Source organism: Ascaphus truei, chromosome 1 (genome assembly GCF_040206685.1).
Source record: "Ascaphus truei isolate aAscTru1 chromosome 1, aAscTru1.hap1, whole genome shotgun sequence".
Lineage (NCBI taxonomy): Eukaryota > Metazoa > Chordata > Amphibia > Anura > Ascaphidae > Ascaphus > Ascaphus truei.
Window position 1 is genome coordinate 390,104,639 of NC_134483.1, and position 12,727 is coordinate 390,117,365.

At 49.9% G+C, this 12,727-nt stretch overlaps 1 protein-coding gene across 1 annotated transcript in view; it reads left to right on the top strand.

The window, feature by feature from the left end:
• LOC142501681 (putative ATP-dependent RNA helicase DDX60) overlaps positions 1-12,727 on the top strand; it is a 203,205-nt gene that overhangs the window by 12,743 nt on the left and 177,735 nt on the right. The window lies entirely within an intron of this gene.

A 12,727-nucleotide genomic window follows, 5' to 3' on the forward strand; every position in this document is an offset into this window, starting at 1 on the left:
TCTCACTTTAGCAATGAACTATAGTGATGAACGTGAATACCCTGTGTGGCGGGCGCCGCTTTAGGTTACACAACTAGAATCACGTTTGTCCATATGTTGTGTACTGACTCCGTGTGTATGGAATCATTTGATGACACTATATATCACTGCGTGTTGTGTCGCTTAAAAGCGAAAGTACGATGAGACACTGTCGGCTGAGTGCTGCCACTAAAATAGACTGTACTACTAGCGAGTGTCCCGTGTTGTAGGGTCAGCGCGGTATCGCACTGCTAGAGTCACGTAGATATTATTTAGTAGCCTTCAATAGAAGGTGGCAGCCCTGGCTGCAGTGTGTGTTTGTGTTTAGAGGTGGGGGCTGCAGTGTGTGTGTGTGTATTTGTGTGTATAGAGGTGGGGGCTGCAGTGTGTTTGTGTGTATAGAGGATTTCACTATCATAAATAAATAAAATAAAAAAACACTTTGTAGCCTGAAATCTGAAATGTACTTTCTAATCTCTAATTGTAGTTAATAAAAAATTAACACATTAATTAAAATTACATAAATAATGAAGATATTAAAACAAAATAAATAATTGACTAAAATTAAATAAAAAATGAAGGCATTAATTAAAATAAAGACATTTTTAAAAAATATTTACATTCCTCATTCCTGACCTGACCTTGTGGCTTGTGTATATATAATATTACAATTTGCAAACTAAATAGGGGAAATAGGGTTGTGTATTATAAATATATGTTGCTACTTACAGTACTTAGCTCTGGTAGGAGGTGGATTAAGAAGATAGACTAGACCAGTGATTCCCAACCTTTTTTGTTTGGAGGAACCCTTGAAGTATTTCGAAAAATCTCGGGGAACCCCTATCTGCTGACACATTAGGCCGCGCTTATAGTGCTGGTGAAGTTGTGTCAAAAAAATGTATTGACACCGTCACGTGCCCTTATAGTAGGAGCGACAGGACGGCTTGGTCGCAATTGCTGTAAGTCACTTCAATTTGATTTTTCCAGCGACCACAGCATGACGTCAGCGTTGCCGGCACTATAAGCACTAAAACAAATGTATTGCCGCCGTCGCGTGCGGTTATAGTAAGCGCGACGCAACGACGGGAGCGGCGCAAATTTCTGAAGCCGGTCAAATTTGATTTTTCAGAGGCTGTCGCCACATGTGACAGCCTCTGAACCAATCAAAGTCCTGGTCGCCTGCGACGTCACCGGAAAGTGAATTACAACTTTAGCTAGCGGCTACGGGTGACATCATCCATCGCGTGCACTATAAGCGCGGCCCTAGGTTAATTTCACACCTCACAAGCCCCCTTTATTTCCCACCCTCTACCCATGAATTTATCTCCCCTCCATCTCCCTCACTCTTCCCCCCTCCCCCTGCCTTACTCCCTCTTTTCCTCACTCACTACCCCCCTATCCTCTCACTCACCCCTACCTTCCATCAATTACCCCATTGTGCTCACTCAATCCCCCCACAAAATACATGCCAAAAAACCCCACCACGCAATACATCATAAAAATACTGCCCCGCCAAAACATATTAAAAAAACCCACGCCGCCCTAATACATTTAAAAAAAAGTCTCCCATCTCTCCCTTCCCCCCCTGCATCTTCCATCTCTCCCCCCCCCTGCATCTTCCATCTCTCCCTTCCCCCCTGCATCTCCCATCTCTCCCTCCCCCACTGCATCTCCCATCTCTCCCTCCCCCCCCGCATCTCCCATCTTTCCCTCCCCCCCTACATCACCCAACTCTCCCTCCCCCCCTGCACCTCCCATCTCTCCTTCCCCCCCTGCATCTCCCATCTCTCCCTTCCCCCCCTGCATCTCCCATCTCTCCCTTCCCCCCTGCATCTCCCATCTCTCCATTCCCCCCTGCATCTCCCATCTCTCCCTTCCCCCTTGCATCGCCCATCTCTCCCTCCCCCTCTGCATCTCCCATCTCTCCCTTCTGACCCTGCATCTCCAATCTCTCCCTTCCCCCCTGCATCTCCCATCTCTCCCTTCTGACCCTGCATCTCTAATCTCTCCCTTCCCCCCTGCATCTCCCATCTCTCTCTTCCCCCCTGCATCTTCCATCTCTCCCTCCCCCCCCTGCATCTCCCCCCTGAATCTCCCATCTCTGCCCCCACCTGCATCTCCCATCTCTGTCCCCCCTGCATTTCCCCCCACCCTGCATCTCCCATCTCTGTCCCCCCCCTGCATCTCCCATCTCTGTCATCCCCCCCCTGCATCTCCCATCTCTGTCGTCCCCCCCTGCATCTCCCATCTCTGCCCCCCCTGCATCTCCCATCTCTGCCCCCCCCTACATCTCCCAACTCTGTCCCCCCCCCTGCATCTCCCATCTCTGCCCCCCCTGCATCTCCCAACTCTGTCCCCCCCTGCATCTCCCATCTCTGCCCCCCCCCCTCTGTATCTTCCATCTGTCCCCCCCCTGCATCTCCCATCTCTGCCCCCCTCCCCTCTGCATCTCCCATCTCCCCCCATATCCTACCTCAGTCGGCTGCGGGTTCGGCGGAGGCAGCTGCAGATTCGGCGGAGGCGGCACTGTCTGTGGCACACACTCACTAGCAACAGCACCGGAGGTGCCGCACTGCTAGCGAGCGGCTGTGAGCGGGCTAGGGGGGGGGAGCGAACCGGGGTGCCGTGGGGAGGGAGAGCCGGGGGGAGGGAGAGCTCAGAGCCGGGGACCGGGTGCTAGAGGGAGGGGGTGCCGGGGTGAGAGAGAGCCGAAGTGAGGGTGAGCCAGAGTGAGGGAGAGCTGGGGTGAGGGAGAACCGGGGTGAGGGAGAGCCGGGGTGAGGGAGAGCCGGGGTGAGGGAGAGATCAGAGCCGGGGACCGGGTGCCAGAGGGAGGGAGAGCTGGGGACCGGGTGCCAGAGGGAGGGAAAGCCGGGGACCGTGTGTCAGAGGGAGGGAGAGCCGGGGACCGGGTGCCAGAGGGAGGGAGAGCCGGAGGGAGGGCTGAAGAGATGAGGTGCTGGGGGAGGGAAGGCAGGGGAGAGCGGGAGGCCAAGTTGCCGCCCCTGCGACTGCATTTGACAGAGCCCCGCCCCCGGCATCCCATCCAATCCCATGTGGCCCTGCATTCTAAAGCCCCACCCAGGCATCCCATCCAATCCCCTGTGGCCCGGCATGTTTTACTAAAGAAACCCAACCCCCCGCCAGTCAAAATACTTACCCGCTGCTGCAGCCGCCGCATCCTCCTCGCCGCCGACTCGTGCAGCGCCCGCGACAAAAAAAAACGGGACCAGGGAGAAAACCTGGGACATTACCGGGATGTACCGGCAACCGGGACAGGAGAGAAAAAAACGGGACTGTCCCGGCTAAACCGTGACGTCTGGTCACCCTATATATACCAAATCCTCATGCACCATGTATTGCCAAATGAAAACACAATAATAGAATTTAAGGACGAGCGGTTTATTTTCTACAATATATCTCCTTGAGATGTAGCCATCTTGTTCTAGGAACAGATCGAATGTTAACAGGCTCCCTGTACTGTACTGAGGGTGTATTTATTTATGCATTTGTTGAGTGGCATATTTTACCAAGTGACTAATCAGGCGGTACCAGCAATATTGATGTGGTTTTGACTATTCCAATATTATGATTAGGAGGGGTTCCAACCAAGTTACTCCACTGACTATTAGCTTCCTTTAGTAAACACTCTCAGCACTGATGTCAGTGGACACATTTGTATCAAGGTATTACACTCTCTGATACAGTATGTTACAAGCAGGCTTTTTGCTGATCAGCAATACCACTTTTACAATGATATACTGTAAGTATCTTAAAGTTGAGTCTTAACTAAGTTACTGTATTGCAATTAATCACGTTGGGAAGACACTGCCTCCTATTAAGCCACTGACACAATCAGACACTGCTGGAATCAATTATACAGGCAGTGTGGGCTGAATATAGGCTTTTTTTTGCAGTTGATCACTCATTTACACCTTCATGATTAATATTAGCAATCATTTCCAATTACACCTACTATTTTGCTACAAGAAATTAATTCAGATTGCCTAAATGCACACCATTGACTCATGCCATCACATTGTGTTAACCACGTCTGCTCACTGCAGCAGTTTTTATTCTTTAGTTCACGTTAATAGTTTTACCCAATGGGTCATTAAAATTGTTTTTACAGCTAGTTATTAGCAGCACTTTATAATTCCAAGTGCCTGCGGCCATTTCATTATCAGCTCTCAGAATTTGGTATCAACCTAATATTGATACTGGTTAGGCTTTAACTCGACATACTGATTATCTGCCTGTGTAGATCAGCGGTGCACAGACAGGGTGTGTTGTTCCATCATGAGGGAACGAACACCCCCCCCCTGGCAGGCGCACCCCCGCTACCACCTCCCACCTTGTGCGGGCAGCCATGGGGACCAGGGGCGGAAGGGGGGACACCGCTCCGCATGAGCAGCCACCAGAAGACCGAGGGGCGGGAAGCCTCAGTTGGACTCGCCTCCCCCCCATATGTGTCTGAAGCCAGAGGTGCAGAGTATAAAATAATGCACACACACCAGAGACAAGGGGGGGGGGAAGCATGGGAGACAAGGAGGGAAGCATGAGACATTAGAAGGAAGGGCAGCCTTGACTGCTCAGTTAATATAAAGCCTGGCTGTGCGCCCCCCTCCCCCCCAAAAAAAGTACTGGCAGTGCTCAAACAGGCTTCAGCCCAATCAGCTAGGGGGATTTTTTCATTTTTTTCGAGCAGGGGAATTTTTTGGGGGGGCCGAGCAAGGGAATTGTAAGTTGCTAGCAGGCAAAATCCGATCGCCCATGGCGACAGGATTTGTCGAGCACTGTGTATATATATATAATATATATATATATATATATATATATATATATATATATATATATATATATATATATATATATATATACACACACACACACAAATATATGCACAAATGAAAGCATTTCGTTAGCCACAGAACGGTATCGTCTATTCATTTTTGATTATTAGAGCTCGGCTAACACGGTACAGATACCTCTACATACATATATATACATGTTGCAGGGTACATGCAACCACACGTGGGTTTCTTGATAAGGCTTTTTATTGAGCCACAAAATATGGCACACAAAAAATAACAAGAGCTTTTCTTCAGCATATATAATGAAAAGCAATATGTCCTGAGCGGGCTTTGCCCTTTCTGTTCAAACTCCTCAGAAACAATTCAGCATCAAAACAAAATGTCCCAGAAAAACAGACCTTAAATCTAGCTGTTCTCTCTCCAGAGTTTCAATGTATCTCCATGCTTCAGACAGGCTGCATGTGTGTGTAGCCTGGCGTTTTTAAAGCTCCTTGATGAGGCATCTGGGTTCAGACTAATTAAGCAGCCCTCTCAGCTGAAAGTTAACCTCGTCACTGCTGCACTGCAAACCTAAACATAGGTCTGCCAGGCATATGGCTGGTGACGTTTATTCACCCTGTCACAATACACAGTGTTCGACAAATCCAGTCGCCCACAGGCTGGGGGTGACTGGATTTGACCCCGTGGCGACCCCATGGCAGCCTAAGCAGCGCACGCAGTGCTCGTGCTGAAAATTGTTTTTACAGTTTTTCTTCGAAATCCAGCAGCCTGATTGGCTGACAGGACTTGGCGGGCTGCCAAGATTTTTTTCCCCTCAAGGCCACACATGCGCATACTCTTCCTTTCCTGACTGCTGCTTGAAGAGGTTAGTAGATGGTAGCAGGGTGTTCCCCCCCTTCCCTCCCTGTCCCCGCTTCCCACCCCCATCCCCGTGTCTGCCCGCGGGGTGGAAGGTGGTAGCAGTGTGTTCCCCCCCAGGTCTCTGCTTTCACCCCGGTCCCCGTGTCTGCCCGCCACCGGTGGTCGTCCCCCCCCGCCGCCGATATTCCCCCCACCTCACATGGCCCCCCTGCCGCCTCACATGGCCCCCCTGCCACCTCACATGCCCCCCCTGCTGCCAACAGTCCCCCCGTGCCGCCGATGATCATCCCCCTGCCGCCGATGATCGTCCCCCAACCTCACATGGCCCCCCTGCCACTGAGGGTCCCCCCTGCCGCCATCGGTCCCCCTTTGCCGCCGACAGTCCCCCTCTGCTGCCGACGGTCCCCCCCGCTGCCGATAGTCCCCCCTGCCACCGACAGTCCCCCCTAGCCTCACATGGCCTCCCCTGCCGCTGACAGTCCCCCCTGCCACCGATGGTCCCCCCCCCTGCCGCCGATGGTCCCCCCTGCTGCCGACAGTCCCACCCTGCCGCCGACAGTCCCACCTGCCTCACATGCCCCCCCCTGCTGCCGATTGACCCCCCCTGCTGCCGACGGTCCCCCTCTGCAGCCGATGGTCTCCCCCCCATGCCGCCGATAGTTCCCCCTGACTCACATGGGAACCCTGCTACCTACCTTGTGTCCCTGTGTCCCTGCCAAACACCAACATTGTGTCCCTGTGTCTCAACCTTGTGTCCCTGTGTCTCTCACCCACCCACTCACCATCCCTGTCTCATCCCTGTGTCGCACCCACCAGAACACCCACCCACCCACCGTACCTGTGGCTCACCCATTCACCCACCACCGTCCCTGTGTCTCACCCGCACATCCCTGTGTCTCACCCACCCAACTGTCCCTGTGTCTCAAAACCCTGTGTTTCAGCATGTCTCAAACCCACTGTCCCTGTTTCTCACCCACACACCCACCGTCCCTGTGTCTAAATGTGTCTCACCCACCCACGCTCCCGGTGTCTCACCCAATGTGTCTCACCCACTTTCCCTGTGTCTCATGTGTCTCACCCACCCTCCCTGTTTCTCACCCACCCATGCTCCCTGTGTCTCACCCAATGTGTCTCACCCACCCTCCCTGTGTCTCACCCACCCAACCTCCCTGTGTCTCACCCACCCACCGTCTGTCCCTGTGTCTCACCCACCCTCCCTGTGTCTCACCCAGTGTGTCTCACCCATGTGTCTCACCCACCCAGCCTCCCTCCCTGTGTCTCAATGTCTCAATCACCCACCCACCCTGTGTCTCAACCCACTCTCCCTGTGTCTCTCCCAATGTGTGTCTCATTCCCTCCCACCCTGTGTCTCATGTGTCTCAACCCTGTGTCTCACCCACCCTGTGTCTCAACCCTGTGTCTCACCCACCCTCCCTCTCACCTTGTGTCTCAAACCCTGTGTCTCAACCCTGTGTCTCCCCCACCCTCCCACCCACCCTGTGTTTCAAAACCTCCCACCCACCGTACCTGTGTCTCACCCATTCACCCACCACCGTCCCTGTGTCTCACCCACACATCCCTGTGTCTCACCCACCCAACCGTCCCTGTGTCTCAAAACCCTGTGTCTCAACCATCCCTGTGTCTCAAACCCACTGTCCCTGTGTTTCACCCACACACCCACTGTCACTGTGTCTCATGTGTGTCTCACCCACCCTCCCTGTGTCTCACCCACCCACGCTCCCTGTGTCTCACCCAATGGGTCTCACCCACCGTCCCTGTGTCTCATGTGTCTCACCCACCCTCCCTGTGTCTCACCCACCCACGCTCCCTGTGTCTCACCCAATGTGACTCACCCACCCTCCCTGTGTCTCACCCACCCAACCTCTGTGTCTCACCCACCCACCGTCCATGTGTCTCACCCACCCTCCTTGTGTCTCACCCAGTGTGTCTCACCCATGTGTCTCACCCACCCACCCTCCCTCCCTGTGTCTCAATGTCTCAATCACCACCCACCCTCCCTGTGTCTCAACCCACCCCCCCTGTGTCTCTCCCAATGTGTGTCTCACCCATCCACCCACCCTCCCTCCCTGTCATGCCTGTATGCCCGCAGACCTGGCTAGACCCGAGTACTGAGGTGGGAACAGTATGATACCACACACCCACAGCAGTGGGAGCAAGCCCGGAGTGTTGTATGGCGTTGCTGGGCCTGTAGGAAGAGTTGTTAGATTATACTTGCAACGCTTGGGGATGTCCGTAAGAATGGTCGTGTCCGTGTGCCAATGTTCAGGAGTCCAGAAGTTAGAATCGTCAGAGTATAAGCCAGGTCCTAGGAAGCCGGAGGTAAGCGAAGTAGTATGCGTAGCAGGGTTCAAAGGGATACCAGAGAGCAGAGTAGTCCAGGACAAGCAGGGGTAAAAGCCAGGGAAATCGATGGAACACAGAGGGAGCACAGCATAGGTCAGGTACACACAGGGAAACAGGAACTATGCAGAGTGAGGAAGAAGTGGACAGAGAGGGGTTATAAAGGAGGGCATACCAATAGGAGAGAGGGGAGGAGTAGAGAGAGAAGTGGGAGATGACAGGGATAGTACAGGGAGAGAAGAGGAGGAGACAGAAGGGACAGTCAGGGGAATGGCCTGGAGGGCTTGGGAGGCGGAGAACAGTAAATATTGTTCAAACTTTTTTTTTAAATTGATTCCTGTTGATGGGGGGAATTTGAAGTAAAACATTGCCAAACTTCATTTTTCTAACCGCTTCTTTTGCTTTGATGTTGAACTTGACAGGTTTTGGATCTGACATTCTAAAAGCATTAACGTTCCATTTATTTCTGAGTGAGCCTTATGCAAAGTAAATTTTCGACATTGTAATTCCAAAGAAAACTCAGAAAGCTCCAATAAAACATTATACAGTACAGTACAACAGACCTACATTTTCAGCGAATGCAGAAGATTCTAAAACCTTCTTTAAACCTTGATATTTGGTTCTTTCCGTGCTTTCTCTAAAAGAATCAGAACTTGAATTGCTGAAATGTTCCCATAGAGCATCATACGATTGCCAAATAGCTTTGACGATCCTAAAAAATGAAGCATCCCATCTTACGCTAAATACGCAAGCAATTTTCAGCAGCTGACATTGTGGAGACTCACTCACGCTCAGTTGAAGTCTGTGATTAGCACAGTGCCAAATAGTTGCATTAGGGAAATCATCGAGGAACAATTTTGCATTTTGTCTAAGCATAACTGATACACCATCTGATGCAAAAGAAATTACATTTTCCTTCAGATATTGCATCGAAAATCCGGAATTTTTTTTAGACTGTCAAAAAGTGCATCATAAATTCTTTTTGATTTTGCACCATATTGTAAATGTATATAGAAAGCCATCGCATCAGAAAAAACAAGTCCTATTTTGTAATAAAGAACTGCAGTTGGTATGAACTCCTTCCATATAAGCATGTATCATAGCGTAGCCCTAATAGGGTTAGGGGACTAGTGAGAAAGGTTTAAGGTGAGAGAGGGCTTTAGACACAAAAAGGGTAGACAGAAGACATCCTTGAGCAGAACGCAAGAGTCGGGATGGTGCATACGAGAAATTAGGGCTGAGATGTAAGGAGGAGCAGAAGAGTATAAAGCTTTAAAAGTGGGGAGGAGAATTGAGTGTGTGATACAGGATTTGATAGGAAGCCAGAAAGGAGAGGGAGTGGCTCAGGCACCTAAAACATAGATTGTAAGCTCCACGGGGCAGGGACCTGTGCCTGCAAAATGTCTCTGTAAAGCGCTACGTGTAACTAGCAGCGCTATACAAAAACATGTTATTATTATTTTTATTATTATTATTATAGAAAGGAATTTCAGCATGGGAGACGCTGAGAGAGATTTAGGAAAGAGTAAAATGATTCTGGCAGCAGCGTTAAGGATAGATTGTAGGGGAGACAGGTGAGAGGCAGGAAGGTCGAACAGCAGGATATTACAGTAGTTGAGGTGGGAGAGAATGAGGGCCTGTGTCAGAGTTTTAGCAGTAGAGCAACTGATGAAAGGGCATATCTTTGTAATATTTAAGTAAAATATTTCAGTGTGTAGGAGCAGGCTCGGAGAGTACCATATTTATGCTGTTGTGAGCCATATTAAGTAAATAAAATGGATCTTATAAAGGAGAGGAGGCTTAGATAAGAAAATGTTCATCGGTTTAGTAACGTCATCATTAGCTCAGAGAGTACATTGATGTTTTAACTATTACTGATGATCCGCGGAGACAGAAAAATGTTGTTGTTAAAAACACAATATATACTACTGTATATGTGTGTATATATATGGAAATATTACTGTATGCTCATTTGCATGTCTTAGACAGGTCTGCAACCCGCCTTTCACATTATCACCCAGCACACAGCACTTTCACTGCAGCAAGGGATTCTGTCTAAGACATGCAAATGAGCATACAGTAATATTTCCATTTCCTATATGCTTTGCTGTGGAGGGTTTTTGTCACTTTTTTTACCCACCATAACTTAACTAAGTATGGTAAAACCTATCCTTGCTACATTTTTGCAAAGCCAGTGTAACAGATTTTCTGACCTGGCCTGACCCACCCAATCTCACATTGGCCCCTGTGGTCTAACCAGTCCCCATTACATGGTCGTGTCTGGTGGTGCACCTGTTGGCAACAGGACTCCTGAGTCTCCCGCATGATGGTGTATGGGGATTGTCAACCCAGACAGGCAGCTGAGGTAGTGGGTGCGAGTCCTACCTATATCCAGTGCAGCGCCTCCACCTCATCAGGATCCCGGCGTCCGCTTAGGGATGATTCTGATGAGGAACTCCTCTGGGGTGCCATCCTCGGTAGAGTAATCCCAGACTCACACCCGAGGGTATATTTGAACAAGGTCATTCTTTATTGCATGGTGATGGGGGCCAGCTGCCCCTCACAGCTAGCAGCTTAGCCGCTCATGTTCTTGCTGCACTCCTTGGGAAGGTTCCTCCTTTTCTAATGGAGTTGCATCCACCTCTCCCCTAAGGAAGATTCACCAGCTTCTCTGTCTCTGCTCAGAGCTGCACAGACTCCCAGCTCTTGCATCAGACCACTGCAACACTGTTGCAGACCTCCACGTGCCTCTCACTGACAGAGTCAGAACACCAACAGGAACTGACTAACTTTAGGCAGTGCTGTGTCTTATATCACCCCCAGAAACAGACACACTCTGTGTCACTTCCTTTTGGGACATATGACACCTCACCAGGGTTTGAGGGCAAACCTCCATGATGGTTACTGGCAACCCTGCATACTTACCAGGATTACTGCCAGCATGAAAGAGATATGTACACCAATTTTAAACATGGCTCCATTCTCACCCTGGTGGAACCCAACGACCCGGCTGGGATCTAAATTTGCGGAACCTTCCTTCAGGTAGCAACGGCAAAACACAACAATACACATTACAATACATATCTCTTCATCATAACATAATAACAGATACATCCTAACGTAGATGTGTAACAACCAGGATTACTCCCTGCTGGAGTATCCATTACTGGTACTACTATACCTTCTTAAGGTGGCCTATGCACAGCATGGTCCACTGGGTTTAGAGCAGCAATGCCGTAACACTCTAAGTGACCTACTGGACACCCACAATCAGCCCATAACTCTGGCCAGGATGCTAGTGGACTCAGAGGATCATGCCCATACACTTCCCCAAGGCATCTCCTGGAGATGTAAGCTATCTTTTCTTGATTACGCCACTTCTTGTCTGACACTTTAGGATCCCAATCCTCTAGAGAACTATCAGTATCCCAATCTTCTATGGAACTATCAGAAACCCAATTTTCTTCCCCTGATCCTTCCTCCTCACCAGAACTATATCCCCTATCCTCATCAGTGGAACCCATTTCGAACTTAATTTCTCCCTCCCATGGATGGTGAAAATAAAGTAATAGCTTTTGGCAATCCTTGGCAACTCTTGCCGACACTGGAGGTACATAGGGGGTTCCCCGGGCAATAGGCACAATACGAGCGACACTATCTAAATCCCCAGACGAAACTCCTGATGTCGCTGTGGACCTAGAATGATGGTTCTTGGCAACCCTGTATACTTACCAGGATTACTGCCAGCATGAAAGAGATATGTACACCAATTTTACACATGGCTACACCAGTATAACCAACACCACACTGATGAGACCCATTAAGGTTGAAACGGCTCTCTGTGGGTGGGTTTACTGGCTATGCTTCTTAACCCTGGCTGTGCTCAAAGCTGTGACCATGCAGCAAACTTAAGACTATAGGGGAATCATGTTGAATGGTTTTGAAGCATACAGTAATATTTCCATTTGCTACATGTGTATATATATATATATATATATATATAACAGTCCCCCCCCCCTCCTCTAAGGTAGATCTGAAGCTACATGGTATAGTTGTGTGCTGGGTAGCTCACCTGGGGTCTTCATACCTGCAGATGGTAGAGGGAGCAGCAACAGGACAGGCTTTTGGGTTCGTCTGTACTGTGCCATCATCCTGCAGGGTACTTCCAGAGGCAGGGAGTAGTCTATACAGGAACCCCTTCCAGTAATTCACACTCCGGCACGGAACAGTTCACCAGGCCAGACCTGATACTTCCTTCTCATGCAAGAGAGGTACTTCTCACACAGTAGACATGGAACACTTCCCTCACAGTTTGCATGCAATTCTCCTTGACAAGGCTTGAGGCCCCTGAGGCTAGTTTCAAACCCCTTACCCACTAATGGGGCAAGGTAGAAATACTAACCAACTCCTTAAGGATCAGGCTACACTCGAACTCACTAAATTTGGGTAGGTAGACATCTTTTATACCTGGGGATGGGTTATTAACCCTGCCCCAAGAATGTGCAGGTTTAGATGAATGACACGCATCACACCATACTATGTGTTACCCATTTAGTACCCTCCCCCAGGCATGACACTCCCAACTGCCATTAGACCTGCACCTGGATACGGCAACAAATTAACTAGCGGCATAAGGGACTTACTTGCTGGCCCATGTGAGAGGGATTTAACCC